Genomic DNA, 23,849 nt, shown 5'->3' with positions numbered 1-23,849 from the left:
CCCAGCGCATCGGTGCACGCACGCGCCAGGTTTGAACCTGACGGGCGGGGCCCAGGCATCAGGACGTGAGGCTGACGGACGGGCCCCACGGCCGTCGTCGTCAACCCTGGGTCAGAGAGGGCAGCGAGCTCACCGGCGACGATGCAGGGCACGGCGAGCTTGGGCAAGGGCAGGGACGGACTCAGCGTGGCGTCGCCGTTCGGGTAGAGGTGGAACCGGTCGCCGGGGTGTCCTGGTTCGCCGGCGACGAGGTCACGCGGTGGAGGGGCTTCGGGCGTCGACGGTTCCGGCCAGTTCCGGCAGCTATAGAGAGGGGAAACAAGGGGAAAGGATGAGAGGGCTGCAGGGGTTCCAAATCGAGGCAGAGGAGGAGCGGGGGAGGCCTGTACCTCGCGAACTCCGGCGAGCCGAAGCGGCGGAGCTCGAGCTTGATCTCGAGCTCGGGCGGTTATGGAGAGGAACTGGGGGCACAGGGGGATGTTCTGGTGGTGCAGAGAGAGAGTGGTGAGGAGAGGAGGGCTCGGGGAGGCCTTTAAGTAGGCGAGCGGCAAGGTGCCGTGGACCCATGCACCGAAGAGCTCACGCTCGTCGCTGCAGGGCTCGGGGAAAGAGGGCGTGGTGTCTGGGGTGTTCCTGGACGTCGACTACGTCGGGAGGGACAGAGAGAGGGGGTGGGGAGAGGTCAGAGGTGTGCGCGTGTGACCCGCGCCATTGGCGCGCTCAGGCGGCCGGTGTTTGGTAGCGCGGAGGCACGGGGAGGAGGAGAGAGGAGGGGTCCGACCGCGTAGCATGCTGCGGACGCCGAGGCGCATTGGCAGGCGCGCGGGGGAGGCCCGAGGTGGTCGGAGGCGTCGGGCAGAGGGTGGCTACAGTACGGGAGCGCACAGTAGCGTGCTCCAGAGCGCCCAAACGGGTGGCATGGCATTTTCTATGCCTTGTGGGTGCGGCCAACCGTGTCCAGTAGCTCAAGGATGGAGTAAAGAAGTAGGGAGAGACATTGGATGCTCTGGATGGCCAATAGGAGAGGAGAGAGGTAGAAGAAGAGGGAGAAATGGGCTGTCCAGAGAGAGAAAGAGGTGGTTTCACCCATCCAATAATGGAGCTGTGGATTTTCCATTGTTACTGGAGGTGAAAGGGGACTAGGAGGAGCTGTGGTAAAAAATTGAGCTCAAGGAGAATAGTTTTAGTGGTCAAAATGGTGATTTTTGAAAAGTGGCAGAAGGTGTTTGATAAAGGTTTTGGCAAGCAAATGATTTCCAATTGCCATGAGACTCCACAGGGTGAAATGACACATATAATTAGGTCTTCTCACCAATTTGGAGCTTATTTGGGCAAAGTTGTCAATGCAACTTTTGTAAACCCTAGAAATGAGCAGAAATAGACTTGTGTAGATCCAGTTGAGCATAACACTTCTCCTTGATGCACTACTTGGTGTAGTGGCCTCATTTGGTCATGTGAACATCCTCACAAAAGTTGGGTTTAAGGGGAGAAAGTTGGTAGTACAAACTTGCTCAAATTAGGTTCTGAACAGAAAGGGTTATGGGGCATTTTGGTGGACCAAAATGACCTTGATTGAAGTGAGGCTTTGCAAGATCATCACAATATGCATTTGTGACTTGCTGGATTTTTCTTGGATTTTTATGGAAATATTTCCTGTAGAAATATTTCAAATCCTTGAAATGGGCAGAAATGGTTTTGGGAGGTTTTGTCCAATATTTTGAACATGACCATGTGTTGAAACTCTTATATATGGGAAATATATGCCCACTGAGTTTCCCTGATTTTTGTCAAATATTTTTAAAATAACAAAATATTTTTTCCCTATTAAAGACCATTTTTGGCCTTTAGAAAAAGCTTTTAAATAAAATAGGAAAATAACTTTTAAAATTATATTTTTGGGGTTTATGGGAATCCTATATCTAATAGGTCTCAAATATACCTTTTGAAATATTTTTCATACCCCAAATCAGGTACTTGCAGTGCAAACCTCAATCCAGGGGGTTTTGGAAAACTAATTTTTGAAAATACTACTTGGCCAAATTATTTTTGTAAGAAAATACTATATTGTACTATACACATGGCATGATCATTGGGCAGAAGTTTGGGGCAAGGAGATGAAGTACAGAAGGTGGAGTAGTTGACTTTAAAGAGCACTTGAAAAATCACAGAGAGAAAACCAATTCCAAAATAAAAGCAAAATAATGCAAAAGTTTTTGTTGGCCCAACTTTTCTTGCTTTATTAATGCAAATGACATGTTACAAAATGCAGGGTGTGACAGACCTACCCCCTTACAAGAATCTCGTCCCCGAGATTCCTAATCTAGGCTTTAAAGAGATACGAAAACTCGGATCTAAGGTAGTCTTCACGTTCCCAGGTTGCTTCTGCTTCAGTGTGGTTGCTCCAGTGGACCTTGAAGTACTTGATGGTGCGGCTTCGAGTGCGTCGCTCAGCCTCATCCGAAATGCAGATGGGCCTCTCACGGTAAGTCAAATCAGGCTGAAGGTCAATGGCTTGGTAATCGACGTCCTTGTAAAGATTAGGCTTGTCTGGGACTTGGAGACACTTCCGGAGTTGTGACACGTGGAATACATTGTGCACATCGGATAGTTCAGGTGGCAGTTCCAACTGGTAAGCCACTTCTCCTCGTCGATCAGTGATCTTGAAGGGGCCGATGTATCTTGGGGCTTGCTTTCCTTTGACATGGAAACGCTAGGTTCCCTTGAGAGGTGTGACCCGGAGATAGACATGGTCTCCAACTCGGAAGGTCATGTCTCTCCGACGGGAGTCAACGTAGCTCTTCTGCCTTGACTTGGCAGTTTTCAAACGCTCTCTGACAAGCTGGACTTGCTCTTCTGCTTCAAGGAGGATATCGGGCCCAAAGACTACTCCTTCTCCGGTTTCTGACCAATTGAGGGGTGTGCGGCACTTGCGCCCATACAACACCTCAAATGGTGCCATCTGGAGGCTTGACTGATAACTGTTGTTGTAGGAGAACTCGGCGAAAGGTGGCAGTCTTGCCACCTAGCTCCATATGCTAAGACACAGGCTCGGAGCATGTCTTCGAGTATCTGATTCACTCGTTCTGTCTGACCTCCGGTCTGTGGGTGGAAAGCAGTGCTGAAGGACAACTTGGTCCCCATGGTCTCTTGGAACTTCTTCCAGAACCTTGAGGTAAACTGGGTTCCTCGGTCTGACACAATCTCCTTGGGAACACCATGAAGGCTTACGATTCTGTTGATGTAGAGGCTGGCTAGCTGGTTTCCCTTATAAGTCGTTTTGACAGGAATGAAATGGGCTAGTTTGGTCAAATGGTCGACTATGACCCAGATGGAGTCATGTCCCTTATTTGACCTGGGTAATCCAGTGATGAAGTCCATTCCGACTTTATCCCATTTCCATTCAGGCACCTTGAGAGGCTGTAACAATCCAGCAGGTCGCTGATGTTCAGCTTTGACCCTTTGGCATATGTCACACTTAGCGACAAAAGTGGCTATCTCTCTCTTCATGCCATGCCACCAGAATCTTTCCTTTAGGTCTTGATACATCTTGGTTCCTCCGGGGTGGATGGAATACGGGGTGTCATGAGCTTCCTGCAAGATCAAATTCTTGAGCTCAATCTTGTTGTGTACGCAAATGCGATTCCCAAACCACACAATTCCTTGCTCATCCTCTGAGAATCCTGGGGCCTTGCCTGCCTTGATCTTCCTCTTGATGCCTTCAATACTTTTGTGTCCCTTCTGAGCTTCCTTAATATCATCCATCAGGGTAGGCTTGACTTCAAGGTTGTCTAAGAATCCTGGTGCAACCAGTTCCAACCCGAAGCTTTCAAGTTCTTCATACAAGGCGGGTAGCCTTTCCTTAAGCATAGCATTCAAGGAACAAGCCTTCCTGCTTAATGCATCTGCTACCACATTAGCCTTTCCAGGGTGGTATTGAACACCGAGGTCATAATCCTTGATCAACTCTAGCCACCTTCTCTGCCTCATGTTCAATTCCTTCTGAGTGAAAATATACTTCAGACTTTTGTGATCCGTGTATATCTCACACCGCTTCCCTAGGAGGTAATGTCGCCATGTTTTCAGGGCATGAACTACAGCTGCCAACTCAAGGTCATGAGTAGCATAGTTCTCTTCATGAGGCCGTAGTTGCCTTGAAAGGTAAGCTACGACTCTGCCCTCTTGCATCAGAACACCTGCCAGTCCGGTTCTCAACGCATCACAATATATCACAAACTCCTTGTGTATATTTGGTGTGGCCAGAACTGGGGCGGTGGTCAGTCTCTTCTTCAGCTCCTGGAAGCTTTCTTCACACTTTGGCGTCCATTCAAACTTCTTGTCCTTCTTCAAGAGCTGAGTCATGGGTCGTGCAATGCTTGAGAATCCTTCAACGAACTTGCGGTAATATCCCGCGAGTCCGAGGAAGCTTCTGACTTCCTTCACATTGCTTGGGGATTGCCATTCAGTCACGGCTTCAATCTTAGTGGGATCGACCGACAATCCTTCTTCAGTCAAAACATGACCCAAGAATCCAACTTCGCGCAGCCAAAATTCACACTTGCTGAACTTGGCATACAGTTGGTGCTCTCGAAGCTTGTCTAGGACGATCCTCAAGTGTTGCTCGTGCTCTTCTTCCGTCTTCGAGAAGACAAGAATGTCATCGATGAAGACAACGACAAACTTGTCCAAATATTCCATGAAGACCTTATTCATGAGATACATGAAGTAAGTTGGGGCATTGGTCAATCCGAAGGACATGACCGTGCACTGATACAGGCCATATCTGGTTACAAATGCCGTCTTCGGAATATCTTGGGGTCTGATTTTCAGATGGTAGTACCCAGATCCGAGGTCAATCTTGGAGAACACCTTGGCCCCATTGAGTTGATCAAACAGATCTTCAATCTTGGGAAGTGGATACTTGTTCTTGATTGTAACTTCATTGAGGGAGCGGTAGTCAATGCATAAGAGGATGGTACCGTCCTTCTTTGCCACAAACAGAAAAGGTGATCCCCTAGGGGAGGCACTAGGGCGGATAAATCCCTTCCTCAACTGCTCTTCCAGTTGCTTCTTCAACTCTGCTAACTCTTCCGATCCCATTCTATAAGGATTCTTATAGATGGGTCCTGCTCCGGGCATGAGCTCGATGATAAACTCAATGTCTCTGTCAGGAGGCATTCCCGGTAGCTCATCAGGAAAGACATTGGGGTATTCGCATACTACCGGCACTTGCTCCAATCCAACTTCTGACAGACCGTTGACTTGGGCACCTTGAGCAGAGGAGGGGTTGGGAGCAAACTTAACTTCGACTCCTTGGTCGTTGCTCACAGTGACGGTCCAGTTGGCACAATCTAACAAGCCTTGGTGCTTGATGAGCCAATCCATTCCTAAGATCACATCCAAGCCTTGCGATCTTAAGATGATAAGGTCTGCTTGGAAGTCTACCCCATTAATGACAATCCCGACTCCTTTACATCCTATCTTGGCTCTCATCTCTGCTCCGGGGGTTTGTACCACCATAGGGTTATTCAGGGGTGTAGGGGTCATGCCACTTTTTAATGCAAACTTTTGGGTGACAAATGAATGCGTGGCTCCAGAATCAAACAAGACAGTTGCAGGTGCTGAGTTGACAAGGAACGTACCCAGCATGACGTCCGGGTCTTCTTGGGCTTCTTCTGCAATGACATGATTTACACGACCCTAGCCGTTGTTGGGCGGGTTGCGGGGAGCTTGGTTCCTTGGTGGCATTCCACGGCCTTGTCCTGGGTTCTATGCATTGGGGCGCGGGGCGTCGGCCTTCTTGTTGGGGCAATACTTGGAGTAGTGTCCTGCCTGACCACATCCGAAGCAAGTGACTTGATTGGGGTTGCTGCTCTTGCCGGCATTGTTATTGGGGTTGTTGTAAGCTAGCCTGGGGTTGGCATACTGCTGAGGTGGATAGTTGGTGCGGGGTGTAGGAGCTCTTGGCTGCTGATAGGTTGGCTTGACCGGGGCGGGCTGCCACGGGCGAGGCTTCTGGTTGCTGGAGCTACCCTTGCTGATCATCTTGCGCTTACGGGTATCATCCAAAGCACGTTGCTTGTCTTCAAGCATGAGTGCCTTGTTCACCAGATCAGGAAAGGTCGGGCAGTCACACACAACAAGCGAGTACTGCAGAGTCTGGTTAAGGCCTTCCATGAAGCACTCCCTATTGGCAGCATCAGTGCTGACATGTTCAGGGGCATACCTTGAGAGAACACTGAACTTCTGCATGTACTCCTTGACAGTGCTACTACCTTGCTTCAGGGCTCGGAACTCACGCTTCTTGATGGCCATGATTCCGGAAGGAATGTGGGCCTTGCGGAATTCTGCCTTGAAGTTATTCCAAGTGATGTTTTGCTCAGCATGCATGTCTTCAATCCATCTCACCAAGCTCTAGCAGTTCCCCCGAGACAGTGAGCAACATATGTCACCTTCTCACGGTCCTTAGTGCATCCGACTAGTTCCAATAGATCCTCAATGGTGCGGACCCAGTCGTCTGCATCCAGGGGTTCAGCAGTCTCGATGAAGGTGGGTGGTGCATGCTTCTTGAACTCCACCAACATGGAACGTCCATTGCCGTTTCCCACCGGCTGGCGATTGACAGCTTGAGAAATCATCTGGAGGGCTGCAGTGTTGGCTTGGGTTCCTCTCGAAAGGCTTGGAGAAGCTAAGCCATGTCCATGTTTGGAGGTGGTGGCGGTGGTGGAGCTTGTCCTTGGGTTTGGTCCTGACTGGCTCCTTCTCCGGCTTCTTGCTGCTGGGTAGAGGTACTAGTACGAGTTACAACAGGCATCCTGTTGGAGCGGTCAAGGTCTCATGATTGGGAAAGATGGGGAAAGCAATATAGATGGGACGCCTAGTAAGGGGGTTGGTATGACACTAATTGTTTTCATGCAAGGGCCAAAAGGCCAAACACATTCATTAAAATCCAAATGGATGATGTAGTCGCTTACAAGTTCCCGAAGGAAAGTACGACGTCCATCAAACACATCAAAAGCAAACACAATACTACATGGTTTTATATGAACCATTACAAGGACTCGACTTCGCATAGGGGTACACGACCTATCCTACCGTAGGGGTTACTAACGGGCATATCCGGGTTGCGAATGATGCCTAAGTGGTGGAATGCTCGGTCGCGTTGTCTGGCTCTACTGGGTCTTCCTCCTCATCATCGGTGGCCTGACTTTCCTCTTCACTTGAAGGGGTGGGGGAGTGGAGGAGCTCAACACGGCGTTGCTTTGTCGGTGGTGTGAAGAGCTTGCGGTATTCCTTTGTGCTCATCCGGTGTTGCTGTGGTGGTTCTCCATCCTTTGGGGGTCTTCCGCCTCGGTATGCGATTGCGGGATGGCCAGGGGGAGCACCTTCCTTCTTGATCCTATCCGTCTTCTCTTGTGCTTGAAGAAGAAGTGCCTTGGTCTCATGAAGTTCCTTTCGGAGTTCCATTGATTCAGAGGCCAAGTGTTGTGCCAAACTATCGGCACAAAGGCTGAAGTAGGTTTGGAATCAGAGTCGAAGTCCTTCTTCTAATGGTGGAGCTGGTGCACTGCTCTCATCCTAACCTTCCTTCCGATAACGCAAGAAACGGGTTGCCAGCTCGTCTGCCATCTCTGGAAGAAGGTCTCGGAGGCGGGTGAGTGCCTTGAGGGTTGCTGTCTCGACGGCAAGAACCAATGTTGCCATTTGGGGTCCCTCGAAGAACCAGCTTGTTGGAGAGTCATTAGCCTTCACGATCACTTCCACATGATACTCCATCTCGGTGTCATTGATCCAATGCTCATGGTAGGCAAAAATGGGGGCTCGGTGAAACTGGCACTTCTTGAGGCTATCCTCGAGAAGCACGGGAAATCCTGTGGTCAGGAAGTCTTCAGGTACGGCAGCCATCTACAAAGGTTGAATGGGAGAGGTCAATAAGGGAAATATATCTTGGGTTGGGTAAGCTTTAGAAAAGAAGAGAAGTTTAGATGGTCTCAAGCTAACTAACGCCCATGCTAACTAAGTCTTCCTACAGTCAGGATGGCTCTGATACCAGCTCTATGGGGACCCCGACTCATAAGTCGAGATCACCGAATGCACGTGTGCAGTGATCCCAGAGATCAATGCTCACTGAACACACAGAAGCTGAATAACAAGAGTCTTACATCCATACATACCGTCTTACACAAATTATGACCATTATGGTCAAGTCTTACATTGATAAAGCCTTAAGGGCTGAACATCAAATGAAACACAAAGCAGCGGAAATCTTCGTCGATAAGTAGAACCCATGCCATCTGCCTTAACCCTACAGGCATTCTGACTAGGAAACGTCCTAGTTCGCATGTTCGTCTCCAAAGAACTCTTCTTCGAACACCTGTTCTTCCATGCCTGGCCAATTAAATAACCAGTGGCAAGCCAATGAGTACTTTGAATGTACTCGCAAGCAACCCATGTTTTGGTTCAAGGTACAAAAATGCATGATATAGGTAAATTTTTGCGGAAAGCTAGTTTTGAGTGCAATGACATGTTCAACAACTTGTAAGACATGCATCAGGAGAATTCAATTAACCATGAGGATAGGTTACAGATATCAACATAAATAGAGTGGGCATCGACCCAACTCAATCATGTCAAGTCCTTTGACTTGACCCAAGTAGTTCTTCCCACTTATCCAAACACACACACTGGTTTGTAACATGTGGACGTAGCCCAAGAGCGGTTACCCAACTGTCCTTGACCGTGGACACGACTATTCGAATAGTTTTACACTCTGCAGAGGTTGCACACTTTACCGACAAGATCCGGGGAACTTCCGTGTCATCCACGACCCGCGGTACCTCAAGTACCCGGGGTAAGCACCCAATCACTATCTTTCCCTAGACAACACTAACAAGGAGTCCACTCGTTGTTCCGTATCCTCACAATGTACATCATACGTGACTCACTCAAGATCGTAACATCCGAGAGGGTACACAACGGTGAATCCGGTGCCCTATGAAAACAGTCATGGCCACCCTAGCTGGCACGACCCCGTCCCGAGAGAGCGCACCAACAACTCTCCCGTCACTAGTAATGCGGGCTCCAAGCTAGTATCGGCCTAGGTAATCAATAATGCACTTTCCCATATAAGGGTAGAGTGGTTGCGCATGTAAGGTTGGAATAACGGTCGCAACTTAAACCAATCCATTTTTGAAAGCAACACACACACTTGCCTTGGTACACCACTTCATCATCAAGCGGTTACCCATCTCATTATCTCCCTCGGGCATAAGTGGCACCCGACGTGGTTTTCAAAAAGTCCTTTGAAAATACTTTGTCTCCATCACCATGCATATTCCCGTCCCTTTCTGCGTAGCAACTACTTTGGCATCCTATCTAATCCCACCGGCATAACCCTCATAAGGAGGTAGGGTCATGCACAATGCAAGTATCAACGAGGAAGTAACGGAGGCAAACCACCAAAGTGGTTCCACCTCATCATGGTTCCGTTGCAACAACAATATGATGCTATATGTCATGCATAAAAAGGGTTTCATAGACATGGTCAAAGGGCTGCTTGCCTGGCTCAACAAAGTCTTCTGGGTCTTCAAAGTCTTCTGGTCCAACTCCTTCGTCAGCAACGCAATCTACCGTTGCAAAATAATAACGAGAAAAATAAGGCAATAATAAAACAGAAAAACCAAAGTGCTCAGAAAAATGTCAACTCATTTTTGTTAAATACTAGGGTGAAAACTAAGAAGGGGAAAATTCCTTGTTTTGGATTTGGAGTAGCAGAGTAGGAGAAATGGATTTACAAGGGCATATTTAAATTCTTAAAATCACATTTAAATATTTACAGTGAAGAAAAGGTTGTTGGATTTGAATGAAAGTTGCACCATTAAATAGGTTGCAATATTTTAGGAATTTAGGAATTTGAATTAATTTATTTGGACATATATTTCATCCTGTGGAATATTTAGAAAAGTGACAGAAAAAGAAAAGGAAAAAGGGCTCTGTGCCTGCTGGGCCAGAACAGCCGCAGGGCAGCAGGCCCAGCCAGAGAGGCGGCCCAGCGCACTGGTGCACACGCGCGCCAGGTTTGAACCTGACGGGCGGGGCCCAGGCGTCAGGACGTGAGGTTGACGGACGGGCCCCACGGCCATCGTCGTCAACCCTGGGTCAGAGAGGGCAGCGAGCTCACCGGCGATGATGCAGGGCACGGCGAGCTTGGGCAAGGGCAGGGACGGACTCAGCATGCCGTCACCGTTCGGGTGGAGGTGGAACCGGTCGCCGGGGTGGCCTGGTTCGCCGGCGACGAGGTCATGCGGTGGAGGGGCTTCGGGCATCGATGGTTCCGGCCGTTTCCGACAGCTATAGAGAGGGGAAACAAGGGGGAAAGGATCAGAGGGATGCAGGGGTTCCAGATCGAGGCAGAGGAGGAGCGGGGGAGGCATGTACCTCGCGAACTCCGGCGAACCGAAGCGGCGGAGCTCGAGCTCGATCTCGAGCTCGGGCGGTTATGGAGAGGAACTGGGGGCGCAGGGGGATGTTCTGGTGGTGCAGAGAGCGAGTGGTGAGGAGAGGAAGGCTCGGGGAGGCCTTTAAGTAGGCGAGCGGCGAGGTGCCATGGACCCATGCGCCGGAGAGCTCACGCTCGTCGCTGCAGGTCTCGGGGGAAGAGGGCGTGGTGTCTGGGGTGTTCCTGGACATCGACTACGTCGGGGGGGACAGAGAGAGGGAGGGGGAAGAGGTCAGAGGTGCGCGCGTGTGAGCCGCGCCATTGGCGCGCTCGGGCGGCCGGTGTTTGCTAGCGCGGAGGCGCGGGGAGGAGGAGAGAGGAGGGGGCCGACCGCGTAGCATGCTGCGGACGCCGAGGCGCATCGGCAGGCGCACGGGGGAGGCCCGAGGTGGTTGGAGGCGTCCGGCAGAGGGCGGCTACAGTACGGGAGTGCACTGTAGTGCACTCCAGAGCGCCCAAATGGCCGGCATGGCATTTTCTATGCCTTGTGGGCGCGGCCAACCGTGTCCAGTAGCTCAAGGGTGGAGTAAAGTAGGGAGAGGCATTGGATGCTCTGGATGGCCTGTAGGAGAGGAGAGAGGTAGAAGAAGAGGGAGAAATGGCTGTCCAGAGAGATAAAGAGGTGGTTTCACCCATCCAATAATGGAGCTGTGGATTTTCCATTGTTACTGGAGGTGAAAGGGTACAAGGAGGAGCTGTGGTAAAAAGTTGACCTCAAGGAGAATAGTTTTAGTGGTCAAAATGGTGATTTTTGAAAAGTGGCAGAAGGTGTTTGATAAAGGTTTTGGCAAGCAAATGATTTCCAATTGCCATGAGACTCCATAGGGTGAAATGACACATATAATTAGGTCTTCTCACCAATTTGGAGCTTATTTGGGCAAAGTTGTCAATGCAACTTTTGTAAACCCTAGAAATGAGAAGAAATAGACTTGTGTAGATCCAGTTGAGCATAACACTTCTCCTTGATGCACTACTTGGTGTAGTGGCCTCATTTGGTCATGTGAACATGCTCACAAAAGTTGTGCTTAAGGGGAGAAAGTTGGTAGTACAAACTTGCTCAAATTAGGTTCTGAACAAAAAGGGTTATGGAGCATTTTGGTTGACCAAAATGACCTTGATTGAAGTGAGGCTTTGCAAGATCATCACAATATGCATTTGTGACTTGCTGGATTTTTCTTGGATTTTTATGGAAATATTTCCTGTAGAAATATTTCAAATCCTTGAAATGGGCAGAAATGGTTTTGGGAGGTTTTGTCCAATATTTTGAACATGACCATGTGTTGAAACTCTTATATATGTGAAATATATGCCCACTGAGTTTCCCTGATTTTTGTCAAATATTTTTAAAATACTAAAATAATTTTTCCCTATTAAAGACCATTTCTGGCCTTTAGAAAAAGCTTTTAAATAAAATAGGAAAATAACTTTTCAAGTTATATTTTTGGGGTTTATGGGAATCCTATATCTAATAGGTTTCAAATATACCTTTTGAAATATTTTTCATACCCCAAATCAGGTACTTGCAGTGCAAACCTCAATCCAGGGGTTTTTGGAAAACTAAGTTTTGAAAATACTACTTGGCCAAATTATTTTTGTAAGAAAATACTATATTGTACTATACACATGGCATGATTATTGAGCAGAAGTTTGGGGCAAGGAGATGAAGTACAGAAGGTGGAGTAGTTGACTTTAAAGAGCACTTGAAAAATCACAGAGAGAAAACCAATTCCAAAATAAAAGCAAAATATTGCAAAAGTTTTTGTTGGCCCATCTTTTCTTGATTTATTAATGGAAATGACATGTTACAAAATGCAGGGTGTGATTGTTAGTACCCAGAAGTTCATCAATTGGAGTTCCGGGCCGCCTGCTCAGCAGCCAGCCCGAAACTCGAGGACTACACCCAGTGGGTGCGCTGGCGCGCCCCCACAGAGAGGAACAAGAAAAATAAAGGCCCAAAGAAAAAACATACCCGGACGGCTGCCCGCGATGCTAGGAACGCCTAGGTGCATCTTTGGAGGGCGTCGCCCTCAGCGCAGAGCTTCGCCTGGACGTCTAGGAGCGCCCGGTTCAGCGGCCCTCTGCCGCCTCCTCGCACCCACCCAATAGGTGCGGCGCTCGTCGCTTCGGCGTCTGGAGCCGCCGAGCTGGCGGTGCCGGCTTCCAGGGGGCGGGGTGCCGAAGTCGCCTTCTCTAGACGACGGCGCGCTGGCGAGCCGACCTGGAGGAGTAGCCTCTCCACGGCCTCGTCTTCGGCCGGCGGCACCGGAGAGTCCGCTGGCTGCTCGCCTTTCACGCCTTCAGACGGCGGCGGAGGCGGCGGCGGAACATTCGTGCCCGGAGTAGAGGGCTCGCCGCCTTCCCTCTCCTCGACGAGGTTCTCCCCGCCGGCTTCTCCAATCTGCCCCGTGAACTCCGGGGGCGGTGGCGCAGAGTTCAGCGGGGTAACAACCAAGGCCAACTGGCGGCGTGCGGCTTCCTCAGCCTGCTGCTTCGCCGCGGCGGCGGCTTCGGCCTCCGCTAGTTTTTTCTTAGCGGAGGCTCCGCCCTGTCGGCCTCCGCCTTCTCCAGGCAAAGGGCTTCTTCTTCGTTGCGCTTCTCCCGTGCATTCCGCTCCGTCGCCTCCCGGAGGTCGGCAGCGGGGTCTATCCGCCGAGTGGTGGCGGGCGTCTCTGCTGACCCCATGATGGAGGCGGCGGCGACCCGCTCAAGAGAGAGGGGAGCCCTGAAGAAAGAGGGGCGAGCAGAGACTCAGAAAAAACACGAAGAAAGAATAAACTTTGAAGACAGAATACTTACGCAGAGACCAACGACGGCTTCTTCACTTCCTTACGGAAGCAGATGGCCTTCGCGGGTGCCTCGTCCAGCCGGGTCGCCGCAGCCGAGCCCTTGGGCTTCTTCGGCCGGCTGCCGAACAAAGTCGGCACAGCCCGGCGCTTCTTCCCGCCGCCTGGAGCGCCCGACACTGCAGAAGAGCCCGCGCTCGGCTGGCTGGCTCCTGGCCGATGGCGAGGGGCGACTCCTCCCTCGGCGTCGTCTTCAGGCCAGTCGGCGAAGGTAGCCAAGGGCCTGAAGTCGCCTGTCGTCCCTCCTCCTCCCTCGGCGTCGTCTTCCAAGGCCGCTGCCCCCAGATCGGGGTCGTCGACGTCGCTCTCCGCCCGGTCGGCGACGAACTCACGGGCCGGCCCTGAGGTGCCGGCTGGTGGGTGAAGAAGGGGATTCTAACCAAAGCCAACTGATCAGAACAAAACTCGTCAAGAAGAAGACAATCCAAAGAAAGAAAAGAAAGGCGACTCACCACGGGCGGGGGGTTGGCGCGGGAGTATGGCTCCTTGCCGAATCGCCAGTCCTCCGGTAGCCTGCTGTCCGAGAGGTAGTTCACCATAAGGGCCACCTCTTCGTGAGGCATGTCCTTGGTGCACATCCGACTTGGGTCGCGGCCCCCGCTCATCTGGCATATCATGTGAGGGCGGCCTTGGAGTGGGAGAACTCGGCGCGCGACGAAGGCAGCCAACAGGTCCGGACTAGTCAGACCCTCCGACTGCATCAGCACTCGGAGTCGCGTGATGGCGCCGGCTCCCGCAGGCGTCAGTGACCTGGCCCGGTACGACCAGTTGGGCAGTCTGCCAGCCGGCGGGCCGGCTTCGAAAGCCGGCAGATTGACCTAGTCGCCCCTCGTGGCGACGTTCCTAACGTAGAAGTAGGACCTCTGCCACATCTTCACTGACTTCAACAGTGAGATGGAGGGGAAGTGGTTGTCGGCTCCTGTCCTTCGCATGGCTATGAAGGCGCCGCACTGAGCCGGCACGCCCGCGGCCTGGGTGCCGAGCTTGGAGAAGAAGAACCCCCCCCCCCCAGAGCTCGAGGGTGGGGAGGACTCTGAGGAAGCCTTCGCACAAAGCCACGAAGGCGGACAGCAGCACCACTGTGTTGGGGGTGAGGTGGTGCGGCTGGAGGCCGTAGAACTCCATGAACGACCGGAAAAAGCTGCTCGCCGGCAGCCCCAGCCTGCGCTGGCAGTGCGAGCAGAAGATGACCCACTCGCCCTCCTGCGGGGTGGGGGAAATCTCCCCCGCCGGCAAAAGACGCACCTGCACGCGATCTTCGCCGGGAAGCCGACGGGTCCGGCGGAGGAACTTGATATGGTCTTCGTGGACTTCAGAGCCGTCCCAGGTGCCGGAGCGCACTGGGGGAGGCACAACAGCGGAGGAGGAACTCATCGCGAGCTGTCACCGCAGCGTTCACCGGAGCCTGGGCGTGCGGTGGAGCGAAGAAGAGAAGAGGAAGCAGGAGAGTGAGGAGTTGCAAGGAGGAAGAAAGCAAGGGGTAGTGGGAAGGAGGGGCGCGCGTGCCCCCCTCTTCCCCCTACTTATAGCCCCGTGGGCTGCGAAGCCGAGGGGGCGGACGTGGGGATTTACTGCGCCCGCAACCCCACGCCCGAAATCCCAACCGTCCACCGGGGCCGCAGCGGATCCGCTCGGGCGCCGAGGCGCGGCAGTGGCGGCCCCACCTACGGGCCTGTCCCGTCACGCGCGTGGGCTGGCAGGATGGCCTAGCCACATGCCCTCGCGCGACAGGCCAAGAACGGGCGGCGGCCTGGAAACTTAGCTAGCACGCCACTTGAAATCCCGCCGCGACGTTCGAACTACTGAGCAAGTCGGAATTGAGTGAGTCCGAGTTGGGCGAGTCCGACACCTTCTAGTCAGCCCTGCAGAAGTCAATCAAGACCATGTATTGAGCACCCGGAAAGAGAAACTGCTGAGGCTTCTCGGCCGATCGTCCGTGGCACCTCACCAGCTTCGGGGACTACTGTCGGAGTAATGGGCCATGGGTAGGCCAACCCGAGCCCCATAACCTTTCAAGACATCAGGGCACGCTGCGCCCCTCAAGACCACAGGGCGAAGAGCCGCCTCCTGGGGAGTCTATGGCAAGGCGGCCGACTGCCCGCTCACGGCCGAGTCCCAGGGGCGACTTCCAGAGAAGCCGGCTTTGGGGAGTCGGCCGGCGACTCCAACAAACTGTGACCTCGTCAAAGGGAACGGGGCAGGGGCATGGCTACAATGAAGCCCACTCCCCGCCCCTTACCAAGGGCAGGCATGGCTACAGCACGCCGTACTTGGGAAGATCTCCCTGCGGTGTGGCACTGGTGCCCGGCCGGCCCTGACATCAGCACCACTGTACTGGGTCCTGCGCCCACGACAGCTTGTCTGTACATCCTGGAGGTAGCGGGGCCCACCAGTCAGCGAGACCTCGGGAAACGGTGGGAGAACCGCTAGACGGACCTGTCGGGAGTCGGCCTGGGGGAGTCGGCCGAGCCCTCCCCTGGGGCCCACACGCCATTAATCAAGAAGAGATGGGGAGTGGCCACAGTGATCGCCCGCCAGGCGGCGGGGCTGTTGCCACGACCCCATGACCAAGCTTGCGTCATCAAGAGCACGACTACAGTAATCAGCAGCCGGCAAGACCCGCCCGCGGCGGACGCGGCCTGTCGGCTCCGTACCAGACCAGTCGGCGGAGAAGTCGGAGGTCGGAGGCACTGACGGCTGGGCCCGCGCCCAGTCGAATTACCATTGTACCCCTCGGGGGTAGGCCTATATAAACCCCCCAGGGCACCCATGCAAAGGGTTTGATCCCAGTAGTTCTATACCATACCAGATAGAAGGAGAGAGCTAGGCTTGCCGTCTCCTACCCCCAGACACAGCTCAAGGAGCAATCGTGTAAACACTTGATCATAGTGATCATGCGGAGACCCCGCAGAGCAGCAGTAGGGGTATTATCTCCCCGGAGAGCCCCGAAGCTGGGTAAGATTCGCCGGCGTGCATATCTTTGCCTCATCCCGTTTCCAGGCACCGGCGACGTTCTACTCGCCCCCACCATGATAAGCCATCCGTTGGCATATGTCGCACCAAACCCCCGACACTAGCAGACTCTAGCCCTACTACACTGGCCATCTCTAATGCCCCAACACAGCAGACCTCGACTACAGCAAACAGTATGATGATGCCAGTTGACATAGCACCATTCCAACACAGAGTACACCAAATCCAGTTGCCAAATCCCTTTTCGAATGAAAGAGAGCCCCAATTGCGGCAAATAGGACCCTGTTCTACTTCTTCCTAGTTTAGAAGACGAAGCTTATATTGTTGTCAGGAACTTTGGGCGCATCTTTCCTTCATGGAAAGACTATACCACACACAAAGAACAATTTCCAATCTTCCTCCGCAACTTACACATAAGTAATGTACTAATGTTATTCATGGTAATTACTGCATATGTTTCTGCTCACAGAAGACACAAGATTTCATTCTTTTAAATAGGCAAGGACCAAACTAGATAGTCAACAAGAGAAAGGGTTGGTTGCGCTTTTCATGCATTCGTTGATGAAGTATCGTTCATACCTGAGGCAAGAGCACTTCGATGGAAAGCCTCTAAACGGAACTTCTGTAAAGTCTCCAGTGCTACATTTATCAAACAGTGACTGGAATCTTGTTACACATTGGTCCCATGTGCAGTGTAAGGTATTGTCTATGATATCACATCACAATTTTAACTACATTTCTAAATGTGCCTTAACGTCTCTCTTCTATGAAAATGGTTTGTAGAAGAACATTCATTCTCAAGGGACCACAGAATCTCGCAACTATACTGCACACTGCATTGCTCCTGTGAGTACCTCTTGCCTTGTATTACCATACTTACTTTTCATAGCTGGTTGATTATGTAGCATCGCTGCACATGTTAGCCTCGCTATCCTCCATTTGGTAGAATCAACCCAATGCTTTTGAAGAGGTTTTGCTCTGCAATCCTCTGGTAAGGACTAAACGTCATCTATCACTGTAGTTACATTAACAGCTACTCTCTCCGTCCCATAATATAAGAGCATTTTGTACAGTACAGCAGTGTACAAAACACTCTTATATTATGGGAAGGAAGGATTGGTTCATTGTGTAGCATTCTACATCTTATCTCCCTCGCCCACCATTTACTAAAAAAATATCAGATCTATATTTAATCTTACAAAAAAGTTGAATACACAGACATTGCCAGTGTAGAAGTGTAGCCCATTGCTTTTGTCAATACATTTTGTCTTATAATGCTTGTACTTACAGGGATTGGTAGTTGATTATGTAGCATCAATCTGCATCTTATCATCATTATCCTCTACCCCTTCCAATATTATCATATCTATAATTACTCTCTACAAAATGTAGAGTACATGCAATGCTTATGAAGAAGATTCTGTGCTGAAATTCTTGAGTTATCCTTCCCTTGACATGGAGAAGGGCATTATAAAGCCGGTGTTAACTGTTAATGTAAGTCAGTCCTTCTAAAGCCTTTATCCTCAACAACTATTTAATTTTCTCATACTACCTATCGCCAACTGTTGTTTACTTTGTTGTTTATATCAAAATGCATGTTTGCAACAACTGTAAATTCCAAGTTTTAGTTGTAAAACCACATTCCTTATTCATACCATGCATATTACTCAATACTCCCTGTATGCATGCTTGTTTTTCTGGATATATAATCCAGTGTAGTTTGCTGTTTCTATCAAAATGCATGTTCGCAACAACTGTAAGTTCCAAGTTTTAGTTGTAAACCAAATTACTTATTCATACCATGCACATTACTCAAACTCCATATATGTATGCTTGTTTTTGTGGATCTATAATCCAGTGTGTGGTGAAGCAGCCCATGTTTGCACCTTGTCATCTCCTGTTTTCTCTTATTGATGTGGCTGATGATATGAAGAACATGCCATGCACATTAACCAAAATACATACAATGATTGTCTTTTCCCTTCATCTATGCTTATTTTGTTGACATGGTAATCTAGTAGTGTGGTGAAGATCCCCGCATTATAAGTAATGCCAAATTATGCTTTTTGAAGTGACTCTTTATTTTGTAATTTGAAATTGGATGGAATTGATAGCACAATTACCATCTTGGTTTATACACGTGCAAAACCTATCATATCTCTGCTTATTTCAGGGTGATATGCCTGATGGCATGCACAAGTCTGTTGAAGGCTGTGAGACAAACCCAACATCATTGCGGCAAACAAGGCAAAACATCTTGAAGATAGCAAGACAACCCCAAAGTCATGTCTAGATGCAGTGTTTAACTACTTTGATGCTGCAACCGCTTGCTCTAATCATGTTACTAGCTACTCAACTTTTTAGGATCTAAGAGAAATTCCAATGCCACAACTGGTACCTTTTGCAAAATGTGTTTGTTTAACTGCTTTGCTGCTGCAATCGGTTACAATGATGTTAATAACTACTTTTCAGCATCAATCAAAACTCTTTAATTCCTTGTTTGTTTAACTGGTTTATTATTCTAACTCCCAGTGGAGACGTTTTGCTAAATTCAACTTTTCGGAATCCAATCAGAACTTTAATGGAAAAACAGGTTATCCCAAGATCAAAGAGTGAGGTCCCCACGGACGTTGTATCATCCCACAACAGTGGCACCGGCCCAATCATGCATCATGAATTGTCAACTGTTGATGCTCTAAAGGCTAAACTATTGGTCAAAAGAGATTCTACTTCTACACTTAGAGATGAAGTTGACTTGTCGAGGAAGCAAACAACACAATCACAAGCAGTACTCAAGACAACCATTAAATATTTGGTGGATTTCAAAACAAAGCAAGCTAAGACTGACCGCATTGTTAAGGTCCTGAAGGGAAAAGGAAATTAAATTCCCACTTGGTAAATTAGAGGTGAAATGTTTTCTCCATCGTTGAATAACATTTGTGTTGTTTGTTCATGTAATCGATCAAACCACTTGTTTTAGAGATCATGTAATAATTATTATTTTTTGTTTTGTAATTTTTTTTGAGCATGAATCTGTATTAATTGATAAGACTCTGAGACATTTCATTTTGATTGTTGTGCCAAACCTACAAATATGCCAATCGGGCTGAATGTGCATTCAACAATAATTGTAGTATAGATGGTCCTTATGTGGCACACATCTGAAAGGGCCAAGTTGTTGTACTAGCTTTGCTAAAAAATGATGCTCTTCTAGCAAGAAAAGTACAATGGCCTGGCTTATGTTTGTTAGTTGATATTGCTGATCCACATACTCTATAAGTGTTTATATGTCTGTTAGTTTTGTACATTATTGGTTGATTGACTCTGTATTTTGAATCTTTAGGAGTACACTATATGTTGGGTGTGTCATACATGTTACACTTGAGTTGGACATAAAGTGGTTTCAAATATTCGCATTCACCTTAAACTAGATTCTAACTTCTGAATTCAAGTATCGAATTTTGTAAATCATATTCATATATGACAGTGGAATACACCTTTGTAGTGCTTTTGAACATATATAAAAAACATAGAATGATTTATAAAGATTCATATAAGAATAGAAAATGGATTTGAATTTAGTTGCCAGGGTACACGTGGATGCTTATTCTGCAAAAATTTGGAAGAAGCGGCAAAATATCCAATCCCACGTCGGCTACCCAAAGCCAGTGTTTGCGAGATGGAAATTACTGTCTACCCCTTACATAGACAATCCATCGGCCCGATTTCCACTGCTCTCAACAGGGGTAGGTTAGTAACTTCAATTAGACGTGACACGACCACCTCTGAGCCCATTCACACATGGTGGGTGCCAAACGTGGGAGGCAAAACACATTTCATTCAAGCTCATCCAAAAGACCTCTATCTCTCCCTCCATTTTCCCCATTCATACACAGTGGGTGGCAAAACAAACTCGACTCGGCTGAAATTGATGTATGCAAATACTTTGAATAGGGGCAGGTTTGTACTTCACTCAGATATGACACAACCGCCCTACCTATCAGCCCCGTTCATACACCGTGGGAGCCAACCGTAGGCGTCAAAACACCCTCTCCTCGCCCGAAATCGCTCTAGGCAAATATTGGGGAGATGTGAGATTACCGTCCTATCCCCAACCGACAAGAAATCCAAATTTGAAACGGGGGCTAAGTTTGTAACTTTCCCATATTTCGGACAGACGCGTCCCAAAAATATGTGTAACACCCTCGATGCGACTATAGCTACCACGTGTCGAGGCATGACTTAGAGGCATAATCGCATTGAAGGCATATGTCGCAAGTTAGGCAATCTTCACAACATCCCATGTAATATAAATAATAAAGGGGAGAGAACATAGTTGGCTTACACTCACCACGTCAATCAAGTACATAAATAACATTACATCATCCAAACACTCATGGCCCGACTACGGCGCCAAAATAAAAGAGAACCCAACATGCGACACGGTCCCAATCACCCCCAACTGGGCACCACTACTGATTGTCGGGAAAGGAAACATAGTAACGTTGAGAGTCTTCATCGAACTCCCACTTGAGCTCATACACGTCTCCTGGAGCGGAATCCTCGGACCCTGCATCTGGTGTAATAGTAATCTATGAGCCACAGGGACTCAGCAATCTCGCACCCTCGCGATCAAGACTATTTAAGCTTATAGGTAAGGCAAGGTAAATATAGGTGGAGCTGCAGCAAGCGACTAGCAAGTATGGTGGCTAACTTATTCGCAAAAGAGAGCGAGAAGAGAAGGCAAAGCACGAGCGAGAAACTAGAGAGAAACCTGCGCAAACATTACTCCAACACCATGTCCACTTCCCGGACTATGCCGAGAAGAGGCCATCACGGTAACACACTCAGTTGATTCAGTTTAATTAAGTTAAGGTTCAAGTTATCTACAACCGGACATTAACAAATTCCCACCTGCCCATAACCGCGGGCATGGCTTTCGAAAGTTCAATCCCTGCAGGGGAGTCCCAACTTAGCCCATCACAAGCTCTCACGGTCAATGAAGGAATAGACCTCCTCCCAAGATGTTCCGATCAGACTCGGTATCTCGGTTACTCAAGACACTTCGACAGGTTAAAACAAGACCAGCAACACCGCCCGAATGTGCCGACAAATCCCGATAGGAGCTGCACATATCTCTTTCTCAGGGCACACTCAGATGAGACTAGCTACGAGTAAAACCAACCCTCAAGTTTCCCCGAGGTGGCCCCGCAGGCAGCTCAGTTCGGACCAACACTCAGAGGGAGCACTGGCTCGGGGGGGGGGGTTAAAAATAAGATGACCCTTGGGCTCCGGTAACCCAAGGGAAAAAGAGGCTAGGTGGCGAATGGTAAAACCAAGGTTGGGTATTGCTGGAAAAGCTTTAATCAAGGCGAACTATCAAGGGGTTCCCATTATAACCCAACCGCGTAAGGAACGCAAAATCCGGGAACATAACACCGATATGACGGAAACTAGGGCGGCAAGAGTGGAACAAAACACTAGGCGAGAGGCCGAGCCTTCCACCCTTTACCAAGTATATAGATGCATTAAGATAACAAGATAATATAATGATATCCCAACAAGTAAATAAATGTTCCAACAAGGAACGGCCTTCAATCTTCACCTGCAACTTGCAACGCTATAAGAGGGGCTGAGCAAAGCGGTAACATAGCCAAACAACGGTTTGCTAGGACAATGGTGGGTTAGAGGTTTGACATGGCAATTTTGGAGGCTTGAAAGCAAATGGTAGGCATCGTAGCAATGGCACAGCAAAAGAGCGAGCAAACTAGCATAGCAAAGATAGTAGTGATTTTGAGGGTATGATCATCTTGCCTGCACAGTTGTCAGAGTTAACTAGATCCTCGAAAGCAAACTCAACGGGCTCCTCGTTAGAGAACTCGTCTCCCGGCTCTACCCAAACAAGACAAACAAGCAACAAGGATACAATCAACCACGTGCAAGACCAAGCAATATGATGAAATGATGATATGCTATGCGGAATGGGATGCGGGATGCAAAATGCAAGATATGACAGGAAATGCATGAACCTGGCCTCAACTTGGAAATCCAAGTGTGCCACTGGAAAGATGAGATGAAATCGCTTGAAAACAATATAAAGAACACCGGAATCGGAGTTACAGTTTGGAAATGGCAAGCGATTCAAAAATGACACCGGTCTGCGATTTACAGCAAGTAGGCATATAAATGCAACGAAATGAACATGCTACAACCACCAAATATGACAACAAAATACATGGCAGGGATGCACACAAGATGCTTAACAAAAGTCTAGCACTGAGCTACGGCCAATTCATCCATTAACAGGTTCAAACAAGCATGGCAAAAATGCATATGACGAACAGATCTCAGACTTTGTGAAATTAACACTCGCCTGGAATTTCAGATCAGGTAGCCCTCTTCGGAGCAACGAAACTACATGCTACATGACCTGAATATGGCAAAGTAAAGCATGGCATGGAGCTACTCAAAGAGATTAACAAAAGTCCCTTAGTGACCTTGAGTCAAAAGGGATCAGAAAATACAATTGCAAGCATGTGAACATAGCAAAAACATAATAAGTTTTCAGACTTAGTGAAAACTGGCACAAGGTGAAATATAACTCAAGTAGGCATGTTTACGAGCTCAATGCACTCACTACGGTGCAAGTCATTGCAAGACAAGCATACCTCCATCAAGAAGGCACACAATTCAAGCTAGACATGGCAAGAACAATAGCATAGCATGCACGGATCAACTACAACATCATCGACAAAATTGCAAACAAGTTGACAATCTGCCCAGATTCACAAAGTAGCAAAAGTAGAGCTTGATTGAATCAAGCTAGGGTGCTCCATAATTGTAAACAAAGACATGGATGGATAGAGCACTACAAGACTAACAAAACTCTCTTACTGATCATCCCCAAAAGAGGCACGGATCACTAGGAAACAACAAGAACATATGGCATCATGAGATAAACAGCACCAGGACTTAGTGAAATCACTAAGTCCCTGAAAACAGACTTAGCAAGTGCACAACTTTAAAAGCTTGCACTATTCACCACACACATCCTAAAAATACATGGGTTGCACCTATGGAGAGATGAAAAAACCCTAAACAAAACACATGTAGAACTCACGAGCATAGCATGCACACATTAATCATGGCAAAAATGACAAAAGTGCTAAACGGAGTAGCAGATCTGACAATTAACTCAAGTAGCCCTCTTCTCACAGCATTTCGGGCGTCAAGATGAGCTCAAATGAAAATGATGCAATGGAATGAAATGATGTACTCTCTGAGTTGAACATTTTGATATGCTATATGCATGAATCGGAGCTACGGATGCAAAGTTACGGAGCCGCGAACATGGCAACTTGGATCTAGAATTCTGGGACATAGACGAAATTTTTACCCCTAGGGTTTACTGTTCATCCGCGATCCAGATCTGGGCACGGAATTCGAGGAACGTCGGGGCTGCACTGTTCGCCAGAGTAGGGGGCCGCGGTGGTCGGAGGAGGGCGGAGGCCGGCCCGGGTGGTCGCCGGCGCGGGCTA

The sequence above is a fragment of the Triticum aestivum genome, chromosome 1A (assembly GCF_018294505.1).
Source record: "Triticum aestivum cultivar Chinese Spring chromosome 1A, IWGSC CS RefSeq v2.1, whole genome shotgun sequence".
NCBI classification, from domain to species: domain Eukaryota; kingdom Viridiplantae; phylum Streptophyta; class Magnoliopsida; order Poales; family Poaceae; genus Triticum; species Triticum aestivum.
This window is presented reverse-complemented; position numbering follows the sequence as displayed.